The sequence below is a fragment of the Petaurus breviceps genome, unplaced genomic scaffold (assembly GCF_028583685.1).
Source record: "Petaurus breviceps papuanus isolate PSGF00001 unplaced genomic scaffold, PetGlider_PUasm1.0 90847, whole genome shotgun sequence".
NCBI classification, from domain to species: domain Eukaryota; kingdom Metazoa; phylum Chordata; class Mammalia; order Diprotodontia; family Petauridae; genus Petaurus; species Petaurus breviceps.
In genome coordinates this window covers 5,391,600-5,406,102 of record NW_027187360.1, presented here as the reverse complement: position 1 = coordinate 5,406,102, position 14,503 = coordinate 5,391,600, and positions in this window count along the sequence as shown.

Here is a 14,503-nt window from a genome sequence, read left to right as displayed (position 1 = left end):
TAACTCTGCCTAGTTTAAAATCCTCTACTGATCTGATCACTATTTTGTCAATTCTATCATCCATGCTTCAGTAAGAACAATGACCCCCATTCATATATCCCCTTACAATCCACAAAATACCCCTCTCCTGCAGTATAGGAGAAAGGACACTGAGCTTAGAAACAAAAGACCTGAGTTGAAATACCAACTGTGTCACTTATTAACTGTGTGATCTTGGAAAAGCTATAATCTCTTTGAGTTTCAATCTCCTCATTTGTAAAATGGTTATTCCAATCCTCACCTATACTGCCCTATGTCAGAAGGCTGCTATGGGTGAGGTATTTTGCAAACTTTAAAGCAATATTGAAATGTGAGTTTGTATTAATATTTTCTTGGCTCCTCATAACAATCCCAAAATACACTAGTGCAAGAATTAATCTACTCATTCACAGATAAGAAAAGTGAGGCTCAGGGACTTGTTCATGGTCCTAGATCTAGTAAAGAGCAGAATCAGGACTTGAACCCAGATCCTTTGACTCAAAATCCAGATTTTGTTCCCTTACACTAAGCTACAACAAGTTGCTAAGTGACTGAAAGATAAGAGTTCTAGAAACCACATTCCAACCACCAAATATGTTACTGAAATTAAGACAAACCCTTTCTCCCTTTTCTGTCTTGTAGTGTGGTCTCTCTGTCCTTGACAAATTTCTCCAGTCTGACACAATCTGATCTTTGCATAGCTGTGCTGATTGCTATGCATTTGGAAGTGATTGCAATGAGATTTGATGATTTGTTCTTGTTTCTTCCCAGATATTGATGCTAAACTGATCAACCTGCAGTTTCCATTTATGTAATGGGAAGAGGTTGGGGAGACTGAAATGGTGACATTTGACTCTTCTTAAATGCATAGACCTAGCAGCGGATTCCATCAATTAGATTTTTTACCATTTTGTAATCATCATAATTTTGTTTTTTGATCATGTCTGACTCCTTGTGACTCTGTAAGGAATTTTCTTGGCAAAGATACTGGGGTGGTTTATTATTTCCTTCTCCAGTGGATTAAGATAAGCAGAGGTTCATGACTTGCCCAGGGTCACACAGCTAGTAAGTGTCTGAGTCCAGATTTGAACTCAGATCTTCCTAACTCTAGGGCCAGCACCCTATCCACAGAACCACCTGTCTCTGTTGTTGTTTCAGTCCTTTTCAGTCATGTCTGACTCTCATTGACCCCAGTTGAGGTTTTCTTGCAAAGATGCTGGAGTGGTTTGCCATTTCCTTCTCCAGTTCACTTTATAGATAAGGAAACTGAGGAAAACAAGATTAAGTGACTTGCCCAAGGTCACACAGCTAGTTAATGTCTGAGGCCAGATTTGAACTGAGAAAGATGAGACTTCCTAACATTAGGCCCAACACTCCATCTGCTAAGCCACCTAGCTGCCTCCAAGGCAAACAGAGGTTAAGTGACTTATCCAAGATCACAGTTAGTCTCTGAAGCTGAATTTGAACTCAAGACTTCCTGACTCTAGTTATAGTGCTCTATCTACTGAGCCATCTAGCTGACTCTAATTATAATAATAGATGGCATTTATATGATGCTTTAAGGTTTATAAAATGCTTTAAACATATTATTGCATTTTCCCCCTCATTATGACCCCATAAAGTAAACAAACAGTACAGGTTTTATTGGTTCTATTTTATAAATGAGTAAAGTGAGGCTTCAAGAGGGAAAGTGATTTGCCTATACTATGGTCAGACAGTATGGGTTGGATCTGGGACTCAAGTCACATCTCTGGACATCAAGACAACTGTTTTGTTTTGTTTTGTTTTCCATTAGACCACACAAACTCTGGATGAAGGAATGAAGAGTCAAGCACTGTGTTCTTTCACTAGGTTTTCCCCTAATGTTGTCTGGTTACCTAGAGTTAGGGCACCCCCTACTCAGATGCTCAAAGCTAATCTTTTCTGAGAAAACAGAAGGGAAGCCAAGATTCAAAGCATCAACTATTTCACCTTGGGCTGTCCTTCCTTGTGCGAGGGAAGCACGTTTTTCTCTAGCCCTCTTCTGTGGCCTCAGATTTGAGGAATGTGTTTGTTACACTCTGTGTTCCTTATTAGTTGTGCCTTTGGCTCTTCTAATCTCGTCCCTACAGTGCTGTGCTATTTCTTTCTGTTCCTCACTAATCATCTGGTTTGGTTTTTGCTTTGGGGGATTTTCCCATTTGTCCTCCAATTCCATACAGAATTATGAGTTTACCCAATCTGGCTTCATGGGCTTCACTTTCTCTACCTTTACTAAGAAAATCGAGACCATTTGTCACCAACTCCCTTTTCCCTCTTCCACATCTCAAAACCCTTTTACACAATTTACTTTTCTCTCCACTCCTTGCTCCAGGAACTAGGGAAGAGGAAGCCCTTCTCTTTGCCAAGATGGAAACTTCTGCTGCTGCCCATGATTCTGACCCCTCTCATCTTCCATGGGGAGCTTGCCCGCGGGATCATTCCCTTGCTCATCTCAAATCGCTCATCTCAAATCTCTCATTTCAACTGGTTCCTTAACTGCAACTTATGAAGATGCCCAAGTTTCCTCTGGCCTTAAAAAAGAAGCAAACAAACGCCCTTAATTTGGCCTTGTCATTCCCTCAGACTATTGTCCCATCTTCTTTTTCTTAGCCAAACTCCTAGTAAAAGTTCTCTATTCTCTTTTTGTCTACTTCTTCACCTCACAATTCTTTAATTTGGCTTCCAACCTCACCACTGCTAAAGCTGCTCTCTGCACTACTAACAGTTAGCTTGAACCACTAAAATAGTGACCTTTTTCTCAGGACTCATCCTTCTTCACCTCTTCACAGTTTTTACCACTATGACCTACCATCCTTCCCTCTCCATAGCTACTCTCTAGTGGCTTTCATTAATAAGGAAAGGGAAAAACATTTACCAAGTGCCTACTATGTGCCAAGCATTGTAAAGCTAAACACTTTACAAATATCTCATTTGATCTTCCAAACAACCCTCTGGGTAGGTGCTAATCTGGTGCTAATCCCCATTTTACAACTGAGAAATTTGGGCATACAGAAGTTAAGCGACTCACCCAGGATCACTTAGCTAGTAAGCATGCAGGGAAGATTTGAAATCGTCTTCCTATCTCTAAGAATGGCACTCTACTTACTGTGCCACACAACTACCCATTACATTGCACTGTACACATTATACCCATTACACCGTTCTTTCCTTTTTTTCTTCTACTTGCCTAATTATTCCTTCTCTTTGAACTTTTCTGGAACATCATTATCTCCCACCCCTAACTATGGTTGTACTCTACAGTTCTGTTCTGGGCCTTCTCACACAAAGACAGAATTTCTCCCACTGTATCACCTAGATATTGCTTAATTAATTGTTTCTTAATTAACTAATTAAGTCTTAATTAATTGTTTCTTTGACCCAAATCCTATCCGTGATCCATAGGCTACCAGTCACAAACCTTCAGTGTGCCTCTAATGATCTGAAATGTCAAATGACCTTGGAACCATCCACTCTCTCCTAAAGAGTTCAGATCATATATATCATAGCACCAGTAGTTCTGGCCAGGCCTTATGGTCTCTGTGAAAAACCTATTAAATGCCAAAATTTGGATGTCTGAGGAGGTATTTCCCATTTTTTGTTATGGAATCAATTGCCCCTTGAACTAATTTTTTGCCAACCCAATTAAAGACATATGGTGGGGTATATATAACACTAGGAAATTGCTGCCAGTGCAGTCTACAAAGTCATTTGATCACACAAGAGCTACTGAAATGTGGCGGCCATCTTAGTCATTACAGTCCTCCAACATCTGACTTCCACTGCTTTGGTGAGTTGACCAAAGGCCTCATCTACATGCCCTTCACCACTGCCCCTCTGGGGAACGTGTGCTCTGAATTGTGCTTTCTGTGATGTTGCCCCAATTGCACTGAGTGATACTCCTCATGCCCAGTCCCTCTTATGACTCACTACAGGCTTTTTCCCTAACTAGGGGTAAGGGTCACTAGCCCAAGAGTGCTAGATGGCTCCATGTAAATTGATTCCCAGCCCCAGAAATATATCATTAAGCCCACAGTTCACTAGAATCCTCTGCATAGACGAAGGAGAACACTGTGCCTATGAGACTCCTGAGACAAACTGGACTTAATCAATCCATTGGCATTTATTAAGAGCTGAGCAATGTGTGAGGTGGTAGCAATTAAAATATAATCAGACCATAGGCTTTGTTCTCAAAGAACTTCGTTCTACTTGGGGGAATACATATTTACAGATCCATGCGTAGGATTGTGTGGGGAGGTAAATGTGTGGGAATGTAATTAGGCCTGCACCTGTGTCCAGGATTTTGCATATGGCTGCATAGGTGGAAGGAGAAATGATTCCAGATTGGTGGAAAAAATGCTGCAGAAGCACCTTCTGGGATCCTCTCCACCAGTCTGGAGGGGCAGCTCCTTCCTCTCAGGCAGCCACATGCAAAATGCCCCAGGCTTATGTAAAATCCTGGTGCATCCCTTGTGCATTGTGTAAAATATACACTCCAAAATAAAGAAATACAAAATTATCTGTGGGTCACTAACAATTGGGTGGAAGCTGTGGATAGAGCACTAGGCCTGGAGGCAGGAAGACTCATCTTCCTGAGTTTGAATCCAGCTTCAGAGACCTACTGCTATGTGACCCTGGGCAAGTCACTTAACCCTGTTTGCCTCAGCGTCCTCAGCCATAAAATGAGCTGGAGAAGTAAATGGCAAACCACTCCCTTACCTTTGCCAGGAAAAACCCAGTTGGGGTCACAAAGAGTCCGACATGGCTAAACCACTGAACAACAAAAAATGAAAACAGTTGGGTGAATCAGGAGAGGACTCTTGAAAGAAGTAAGCCTAACCAGCTTATCCAGCCTATAGCCTATCAGGGAGCCATAAAGCCTGTATAGCTCACAGAAGCCCTGTAAGGAAGGTGGCACAGGCATTACCATTTTACAGATGAGGAAACTAAAACTTGGAGAGGTTTTGTGACTTGCCCAAGGTCACACAGCCCATATATGTGACAGAGCTCAGAACCAGAGTCAGAGTTCAAAACCAGGGCTTCTAACTACTAGTCCACATCTCCTTCCACTGCATCATGCTGGCTATGCTGCTGCTCCTTGTCCTTGGTAATGTCACCTTCAGCAAACAAAGAAGTTCCTATTATCTACAGTACTTTATCCTGAGGGCTAATGTGCTTTATATACAGAGTTTACTCTGACCACACACACACACACACACACACACACACACACGTCGACACACACCTCCCTCCAAGGGAAAGTAGCTTCAGAAAAGAATTTGGAGAAGACACTCCTTCCCATTCATCTTTCCTACTGCTGTCAGAATCACTTGTCAGGTCACTCCTCTGCTCAAAAGTCTTCAGTGACTCCCAAAAACCTGAAAAGTAAACTCAAAGTTCTTTGTGCAGCACTCAAGGCTTTTCAAAATTTGGCACTTAATGGTCCTTCCAGCTTCATCTCAAATTGCTTCACCTACTTTACACAAACTCTATGCTCCAGACAAGCAGACTATTCTCTGTCCTCCTAAACGTGCTCTTTATTCCTCTGCCTTTATACCTTTCTACCTTTGCTCAGGCTGTTTGTTCCTCATTCCTGGAATGCCCTTCCTTTTTGCCTTGTTGAATGCCTATCCATCCTTTAAAGTATATTTCAAATTCCAGCTACTCTATGAAGACTTTGTAGATCCCTCAGTGAAGAATTAACTTTTCTTTTAAAATTCACATAGCATTTTGTTCAGTTCCTCTCAAAAACATTTGTGTCTTATAGTTTTCTGTATTTATGACCTCAAGCTCCATCATAATAATGATGTTTACTTAGAATTTCACATGCATGATCTCATCTGAGTCTCCAAACAATCCTATTAGGTAGGTACTACAGGTAGTATTACCTCTTATTTACAAATGAGGAACCTGGGGGTTGGCTAGGTGACACAGTGAATAGTGCACTGGCCCTGGAGTCAAGGGGATCTGAGTTCAAATCTAGCCTCAGACACTTAACACTTACTAGCCATGTGACCTTGGGCAAGTCACTTAACCCCAATTGCCCTGCCCTCCCCCTCCAAAAATAAAAAACAAAAACAAATGAGAAACCCAAGGCTCAGAGAATTTTAATGATTTGTCCATGGTCATATAGCTAGTACTTACTCCTATAAGACAGAATTTAAACCTATATCTTTCTGACTACAAATCCAGCACTCTATAATACTACAATGCCCCTCCATGAAGGAGCACAGTGCCTGGCACATAGGCTGTGTTTATAATAATAATAATAATGTACAATACTTGTAATAATAAATGCTCATTGACTAACTAAAGGCAGGAACTATGTCTTATCTAAACTTTTATATCTCCTTCCCCTGATGCAAAGCACACAACTGATGCCTAATAAATGTTTGTTGCATGCTTGAATGAATAAATGTCATCTGTGCACCCTCTGCTCCCCCAGACATGCCCTGGAAGCTGGTTTGAAGGATAAACCTTCAAGATCCAGATATACCCATTTCACAACAGAGCAAATCGCCTCTTTTCTTTGAAATGAAACAACTTTACCATTCGAGGGTGACAAGAGCCAGCAACAACATAAGCAGCAGAACACCATAGGTGGGGGCTTGCCTCTGCTTACCCACTCTGAAGATGCTCCCTTTCCACCACGTGCTACCTTTATGCAGTCTGGGACTATGGTTCACTGGGAACTGCTCAGACATCTTGTCTCAATCATTTCTTTCTGTGAGCCAGTTCATCACTCACTGCAGAAAATTAAAGCAGAGTCCACCAGAAAAGCCAAGCTCTGATGAATAGCAGATCAAAGCCAGACTGGGCTCCTGTCCCCAGTGGATAATTTGGACAACTGTAGCTTACAGTCATTGTGAGAAATCAAAAATTCATTAGTGCTGGAGGAAGATGGGAACCAGCCTGGAGAATCCCTACCCAAGTCGTAGGCAGAAGGAAAATGTCTGGGGAAGGACCCAACGAGAGAGCAGCAAGGGGCAATGGGGGAGGGGGCGGGGGGGGGACAAGAAGACGGAAGAGGGTTGATCTCAAGTGAGTGCTGCAGAACTGACTTCATTCATTTGGTTCTGTGGTTAGTAGCTGATCCACTGGAATGTCTCCATGACATTTTCTCTCCTTTCCTAATTGCTGTCTCTCACATAAACAACAACTGGTGCTGGAATCCTTCCTCCTTTGGAGACACCCACATCCCTTCCTCCCTTCCATCCTCCCTGTAATGCCCTCCCTCCCTTCTGCCTTTCTCTTAGTTTCTTGGAGTGGACCTACCACCCTTGCAATTATCGAAGAAGTATTTTTCGGCATCCCTCATGCTCACTTTCTTCAATTGAGCTCTAACCGGGATTATGGATCCAACTGGCCTACAAGATAGTAGCAGTTATCATGGTGAGAAAAAAAACAACCCTCCAGTTGTTCATGTCATCTCCTAGGATGTCACAGGCTCATTCTTTGGGAACCTGCCCTAACAGTCTGTCAGTATTTCTCTTCAAGAATGAAGGAAAAGGGACAGCTAGGTAGCACAGTGAGTGGAGCACCAGCCCTGGAGTCAGGAGGACCTGAGTACAAATCCGGCCTCAGACACTTGACACATTTACTAGCTGTGTGACCTTGGGCAAGTCCCTTAACCCCAATTGCCTTGCCATCCCTCCTCAAAAAGAAATGAAAAAAAAGAGGAAGTTTTAGCAGGTGGTTTCCAATTACTTCCTCTTCACGTATGCTACAGTGGATTGAACCTCAAATGTGGAGGTAGAGGACCTGGGTTCAGATCCTGGGTTCCTATCTACCAGTTGCTGCCCATGTGACCCTGGGCAGGTCACTTAACCTCTCTGAGATTCAGTTTCCTCATCTGTAAAATCAGGGAGTTGAACTGGCTGGCCTCCAAGGTCCGTCCCTGCCAGCTCTCGATGTATCAACCTGTGCCTTTGTGCCATTGGAAGGCAGTGATTGTGCCCTGTACTTCTCTTGTGTCCTCCATAGCCTCTGCTACAGCGCTAAGAACATAGTCATCCGTTTCACAGCGGTGGGGGCGGGGGAGGGCGGCACGGGGAGGAGCACAGCACCCCAAGATCTGGAAAATTTATATTACATAATACTACACATATATTTTATGCATTCCTGAGTTTCTGAACTTGGTATATCGTCTGTGGCTTCCACAAAACTCCCTGGAAATTCCCATTTAATTTCTTATGCCAACCTGCAGCAATGGGGAAAGCTGGGATGTGGAAGGGATCACTTTAGTAGGTGTTCCATAAGCATTTGTATGGTACTTACTATGCGCTAGGCACTGTGCTGTGCTCTTTACAATTCCATCTCATTTAATCTTCACAACAACCCTTCGAGCTCGGGGCCAGTATTATCCTTACTTTACAGGTGAGAAAACTGAGGCAAACAGAGCTTAAGCAACTTGCCCAAAGTCAAACAAGTACTAAGTGTCTGAGGCCACATTTGAACTCGGGTCTTCCTGATTCCAGTTTTGGCACTCTATGCACTGTGCCACCTGGCTCTAGCAAGTCTCATGGTCCTCTCTGTTCCGTTCTAACTGAGAAAGAATGATCAGGCAAAGAAAGACCAGCCTGGTCAACCTTTAGCCCCAATCAAAAAATATCTGTATCTGCAGCCATTGTTAGTGCACCGCTGTTTCCTTTGGACACAGCCCCTGATGGCCAGTGATGGCAGGAGGAATGGGAACTAGGAGAGATGCTCTACATCCCTAAGGAGTCTGTCCCCATGCAGCTGCTCTGATAGCTGCACTGCCTTAAGGGGAGGGCAGAAAAGGAGATAACACTGGGACAATTCTATTTTAAAGTCAATGTAGCATCAGCACAAATCGAGGTGCTAAGAAGTTCTCACTGATTTCAGAGAAGTTACTCACATAAGAATGAATTGTGGAATACTAGAAATGTTGGAGCTGGAAGGTAGCTTAGAAATCCCATGGTCCAATGCTCACCTTTCTACAGATGAGAAAACCAAGTCCCAGAAGATCTAGGTGATTTGGAGTGAGGCAGTGTTTCCCTGTTGTCAGATACAACTAGATCTTTGGTCTCATTCAGGGGAACCCTGGAAGGGTTGAGGCAATTAGGATGAGTCGCCGTGCTCAGGTACCTGAACCAAATTGTACAACATTGGCTGAGAGGTTCTTCTAGAGCTTGCTGGTATGTCCACTTTTGCCACTGACTGGAAACAAAGACAGAAACATCTTTTTTTTTTACTCTCTCTCTTATACTGAATTTCCTCCATGACAGTGGCAGCCAACTTTGGCAGCATACTTATGTTATACTCCCTGCTTGATGCTAAGAATCAGAGGCTCATCAAATAAGATGATTTCTGCTGGTCTATTTTCCAAAGAATCTTGGGTAATTTTGACACATACATAGAAGACGTCTGGTTAGAGAAGAGTCTTTAAGGTAGCATTTTGCTCTACCAAATCAATTATCCTTTAATTTTTTTTAAAGAGTTGATACACAATGAGCACAGCGGAGTCCCAAGATCATAGAGAACTGGAAGGCACCTTAGAGATCACTTATATTTTTCCTGCCTTTTTTCCACATTTTTCTCATATTTTGTGCATCTTTTAGCCAATTGCATGAGGTGCTTCATTGAAAAATATTGCTTGGGAAAGCCTGCAGGTTCTCTTCTAAAATATCATGTGTCATGTTGTCACGTAGATTATTCTCCTGGTTCCGATTCCCAAAGCAACTGCAGATGTGCTGTGGTTTGAAAGTCCCACAAACCCAAAAGCATATTCCCCACCAAACTACCATGGTGCCTGAAATTCCTGTCACTAACATTGTTCCTTTGGGTTCAGTCATTAACTCCAGAAAATTCCCATAAATATACTGTATCTTTAGGCAAGGAGGTGGCTCAGTGAGAGTCTGGAAAATGTGAGCTCAAATACAATCTCCAATACTTACTAGCAGTGTGACTCTGGGCAAGTGACCTAACCTCTGCTGCCTCAGTTTCCTAATCTGTAAAATGGGATTAATAATAGCACCTACCACTCAGGGCTATTACGGGGATAAAATACAGTAACTGTATAGTGCTTTGTAATTTTATGGTGCCATGCAAATGCTAACTATTGTTATTGTTGTTACCTTGCTTCTACATAATGATTTATCCTTCCAAAGTGCTTTCACATGCCTCGTCTCATTTGATCCACACTGTCTATGTGAAGCAGGGGAGGTTAGGTCCATTTTACAGATGAATCTTTTGAGGGCCCAGAGAACTTAGGTGACTTACTGGAGGTCACACAGCAAATTACTAATAGAAACAGGTTCCTCTTCCCCATTCTTGCTTGGGTCTGTTTATCCTCTAATCTGTTACTGGAGGACAGTAGCTCATTAATATACTAACATAGGTTGCTGACATAGATTAACTCTAGCAAAGAATTTCACCTTGGGGGTATGAGGCACAGGTGAGATGCAGGATGATAAGGTGGAAACAATGTGAGACTTCAATTCAGAAGACCTGGCTTTGAATTCCATCTTGGTGGATTTCCATGGGGCCAATCTCTTCTCCCAGACTTGTGAGCTCATCACTAAAAGGAGGGACTTGGGAACAAGACGACCTCCAAAGGAAGTGTCCTGCTCTAACATTCTGTCTTCTTTTCTACAAGATAAGTTTTAGCTGAAGGAAGGAGGGAGGGATCAGTTCTGAAGCAATCGTCCATGTTCCCCAACAAAAGGACAAATGGGGGTGAGGGGAGAAGTATTTAGGCAACATGCTAAGAACACTAGAAACTTGTAGAATGGGGAAGTAGGCCAAGAGAGAAGAGCTAAGAAAAAAAAATAAGCTTGGAAAAAGCACTGGGGTTAGAAAGCTTGGGTTCGAATTCTACGCTATCTGAGTGAGGCTAGACAAACAATTTAACCTTTCTGAGGCTCAGGGTCTTGATCTATTAAGTTCTTAGATTTAGAGCTGAAAGACTTTGGAGACCATTGAGTTCTGCTTCTTCATTTTCCAAATGAGGAAACTGAGACCTTACCACAAAGTGGTAAGGTGACTTGCCTAGGGTGACACAGTCAGTGTCTAGGGTAGGATCTGAACACAGGTATTAGGTGGCACAGTGGATACAGCACCTGGCCTGGAGCCAGGAAGACCTGTAGCCTCAGACACTGACTAGTTGTGTGACCCAGGATAAGTCACTTAATCCTGTTTGCCTCAGTTTCCTCATCTGTAAATGATTTGGAGTAGAAAATGGAAAACAACTCCAGTATCTTTACCAAGAAAACCCAAAGAGTCACAAAGAGGCGAATACAACTGAAAAATGGTTGAACCCCAAATCAGCAAACTCCTGATTCAAAGTGTAGAGCTTAATCCGTTGTTCTACACTGTCTCTCAAAATAAAGTGGTTGGACTTCCTGACCCCCAAGGTCTGTTCCAGACTGACATCTATGAGGTTCACAATTTTACTAACAGTCATGTCTCTACCACAAGAAATTTCCCATTTGCCAAATAGTTTGTCCCCCAGGCACCTCTCCCCTACTCTCTGGGTCCTTAATCTGAACGCAGTGACTCCTCCTCTTTACTCTCTTTTCAGTTGACCTTTTAGGGTTAAAACAGAGGCTGGTAGAACCTGGGCCATTTACCCAATCAGCTTTCATTCATCCTTCTAACTTAAGGCCCTGTGATTGGGGGACTGCTATAACAGACACTGAGAACAAACCTTGTCTTCCCTCTAAGCAAGGAAAAGTCCAGCAAAAATCAGTTACTAAGGGCGGTGCAAGGTGAGGAGAGCATCGAAAGTGCACTTTTCTAGCCTTTCAAGTCCTTGTTAGAGGGAACAACCAACAGAGCTCAAAGGACTAGTGAAGGATGAATTTCCTCTAGAGAAAAATAGCATTTTCTCTCAGGCCTGGTCAGCAAGGGGGGCATCCCCCTCTCCTTCGCCCCCACTCTGTGCCAAGTCTCAAAGGGGCCGTGCTGCTTCCGTCTGCTGGCAGAATGAGCCAGGCTGCACAGGAAGTCCTTGAACCACTAGCAGGTACTTGATCCTGAAAAGATCACTGCTGTTTGATGGAGCCGACATGTTTGACTCCATTAGCCCTGGTAAGATTCATCCCTCAAAGGAGAGAGCAAGAAACAAACCCCAATGTTAAAAGTTCTAGGAAGGGAAACAAAAAAAAATAAAGGAAAAAAAAAAGAAAAAAATCCATCACACACATTTTTGACAGGCCACACATGAAGAATTTGAGACAAAGACATGAAGTACCTTGTTCAAGGTCAAACAAGGACAGAGTTAAAAGTTAGAACTCAGGCATTCAGGGCCACTGACTCCTGCTTTGACACCTGATACTGTATACTCTGCACCAAGCTAGCTCCTACCTTTCATGGGACTCTCACAGCAGGGAGACAGGCCACTTTCACAAGGGCTGGCACACATTTCTCAAAACAAAATCTATTTTGTGAGCAGCTCTAAGAATCCAAACAATGGCTCTTTCAAGTATCCATTAAATTGAACAATTATTTATTTGGGTGGCTTGTCTCCCTGTCTTATTTATCTTTGTTGTTGGGTTTGTTTGTTTTTTAATAAATCATAGGATTTTAGAGTTGGAAGGGACCAATCCATGCCTAGACAGTCATCCTTTCTGCTACATCCCTGACAATAGTTAGCCAGCTTCCACATAAGAGCTTCAGAGATTAAGAACTCTGTATTTCTCAAGGCATTCCATTCGCTGAAGAGAGCTCTAATCTCTGGGTAGTTTTTTTCTCACTTGAGTTCAAAGCTTCCTGTTGCCTCTCTACAAATTTACACCCATCAGGCCTCATTCTGCCCTTTGGGGCCAAGTAGAAGATTACCCTCTTCTATGTGAACATCTAATATGGGACCTTCCAATACTCTTCTTCAGGCTGAGCACTCCCAGTCCCTGCAACAGATCCTAGTGGCATGATCTCCACCCTGCTTGTCACCTCCCCCAGACATGCACTAGCTTATTAATGTTCTTAAAATGTGATGATCAGCTGAGGCTATCAATGCAAAAGAGAAGGAGCTGACAATATAACCGGTGAAGACTATACACGAAAGGAAGCTGAAATGGAAGGGGTGGGAGAGGAGTTCCCTAGAAAATTGCCATGGTGGATCCGGCCAAAGGAGTGCAGTTGGGTGGTAAATGAAGGGACGGCCAGTCTGGACACTTCCTTAAACTGAGGCTCTTCTTTCTAGTTCTACTCAGAGGGGCAAAGGGAAGGACTGCCAAGTATGAGTACAAAGGATGATTCCATCTTGCAAAATGATGAGAGACACCAGGATTGTTTCCTCCCTCATTCTCAACATAGCATTTCTATTTTGGGGGGATGGGGAGCAGGTCTGGACCTGTGATTACATTGGTGTAAGGAACTTAGGAAAGGGAAATTGCTTCAACTAATACGCTTCTAGTTGCTTTTCAGTATTGTCAGGCTCTGTAATCCATTTGGAGTTTTCTTAGCAAAGTTATTGGAGTAGTTTACCATTTCCTTCTCCAGCACATTTAACAGATGAGGAAACTGAGGTAAATTGAGTTAAGTGACTTTCTCAAGGTCACACAGCTAGTAAGTCTCTGAAGCCAGATTTGAACTCACAAAGATGAGCTTCCCTGACTCTAGACCTGGCACTCCATCCACTGTGTCACCTAGTTGCCCAATACACAACTGTACTTACAGTCTTAGAGAATTGCCTAGGGGCATGGAGAGGTTAAAGACTTTCCATGTTGACATAGTCAGATATATATCAGTTGGGACTTGAACCCAGGCCTTCTTGATTCCAAGGTTGGCTCTCTATGTGTTCTGTCATGTTGTTTTTCTTAACGTAACCTAAAATCACATAAGCTTTTTAGGCTGCCATGTCACCCCTATTAATTCCTACTATAGCTCTAATAAAGATTGAAATCCATTCCAATTTGATTTAAAAAAAACCACTCTATATATATTTTCCATAGGATTTTAGTCGTCACCATCTCTAACACTACCTCGCTGCCATCTCTTCATGTAGAATTGATTTTGCTTATAGCTCAAGTACAGGATTTCCCATTTGATCTTGTTAGATTTGATCCAATACTTCTGCCTGTGGAGACATTTTTGGATTTGACGCCCAGTGTGTGAGCTCTCCTCAGCCTCATGGCACTTAAAAATTGGATATGTGTGCTATCTATACCTTTATCAAAGTCACAGATTAAAAAATGAGCACTTGCTGCATGCTCAGTGACATTTGGACCCTGGAGTAGAGATTGCACTGTAAGACATGGTCCTTAACCTCTTTCTAAGAGGATGGTCCAGGAGATGAGAGATAACAAAAGAGCCAAAGTTGGAAGTGAGGTCAGGTATAAACCCTGTGATCAGGTATGAGGAAAGGGCTGAGGGAGGAGGTTTGTGCATCTGGCCTCCTGAAGAACTTGACTTATTTGGGATTCTGGCATTTAGCACACACTCTCCTGTATCACTATATGACAGAATAGTGTTTGGGCCATGGTACCCATGCCAGCTTTAGCTT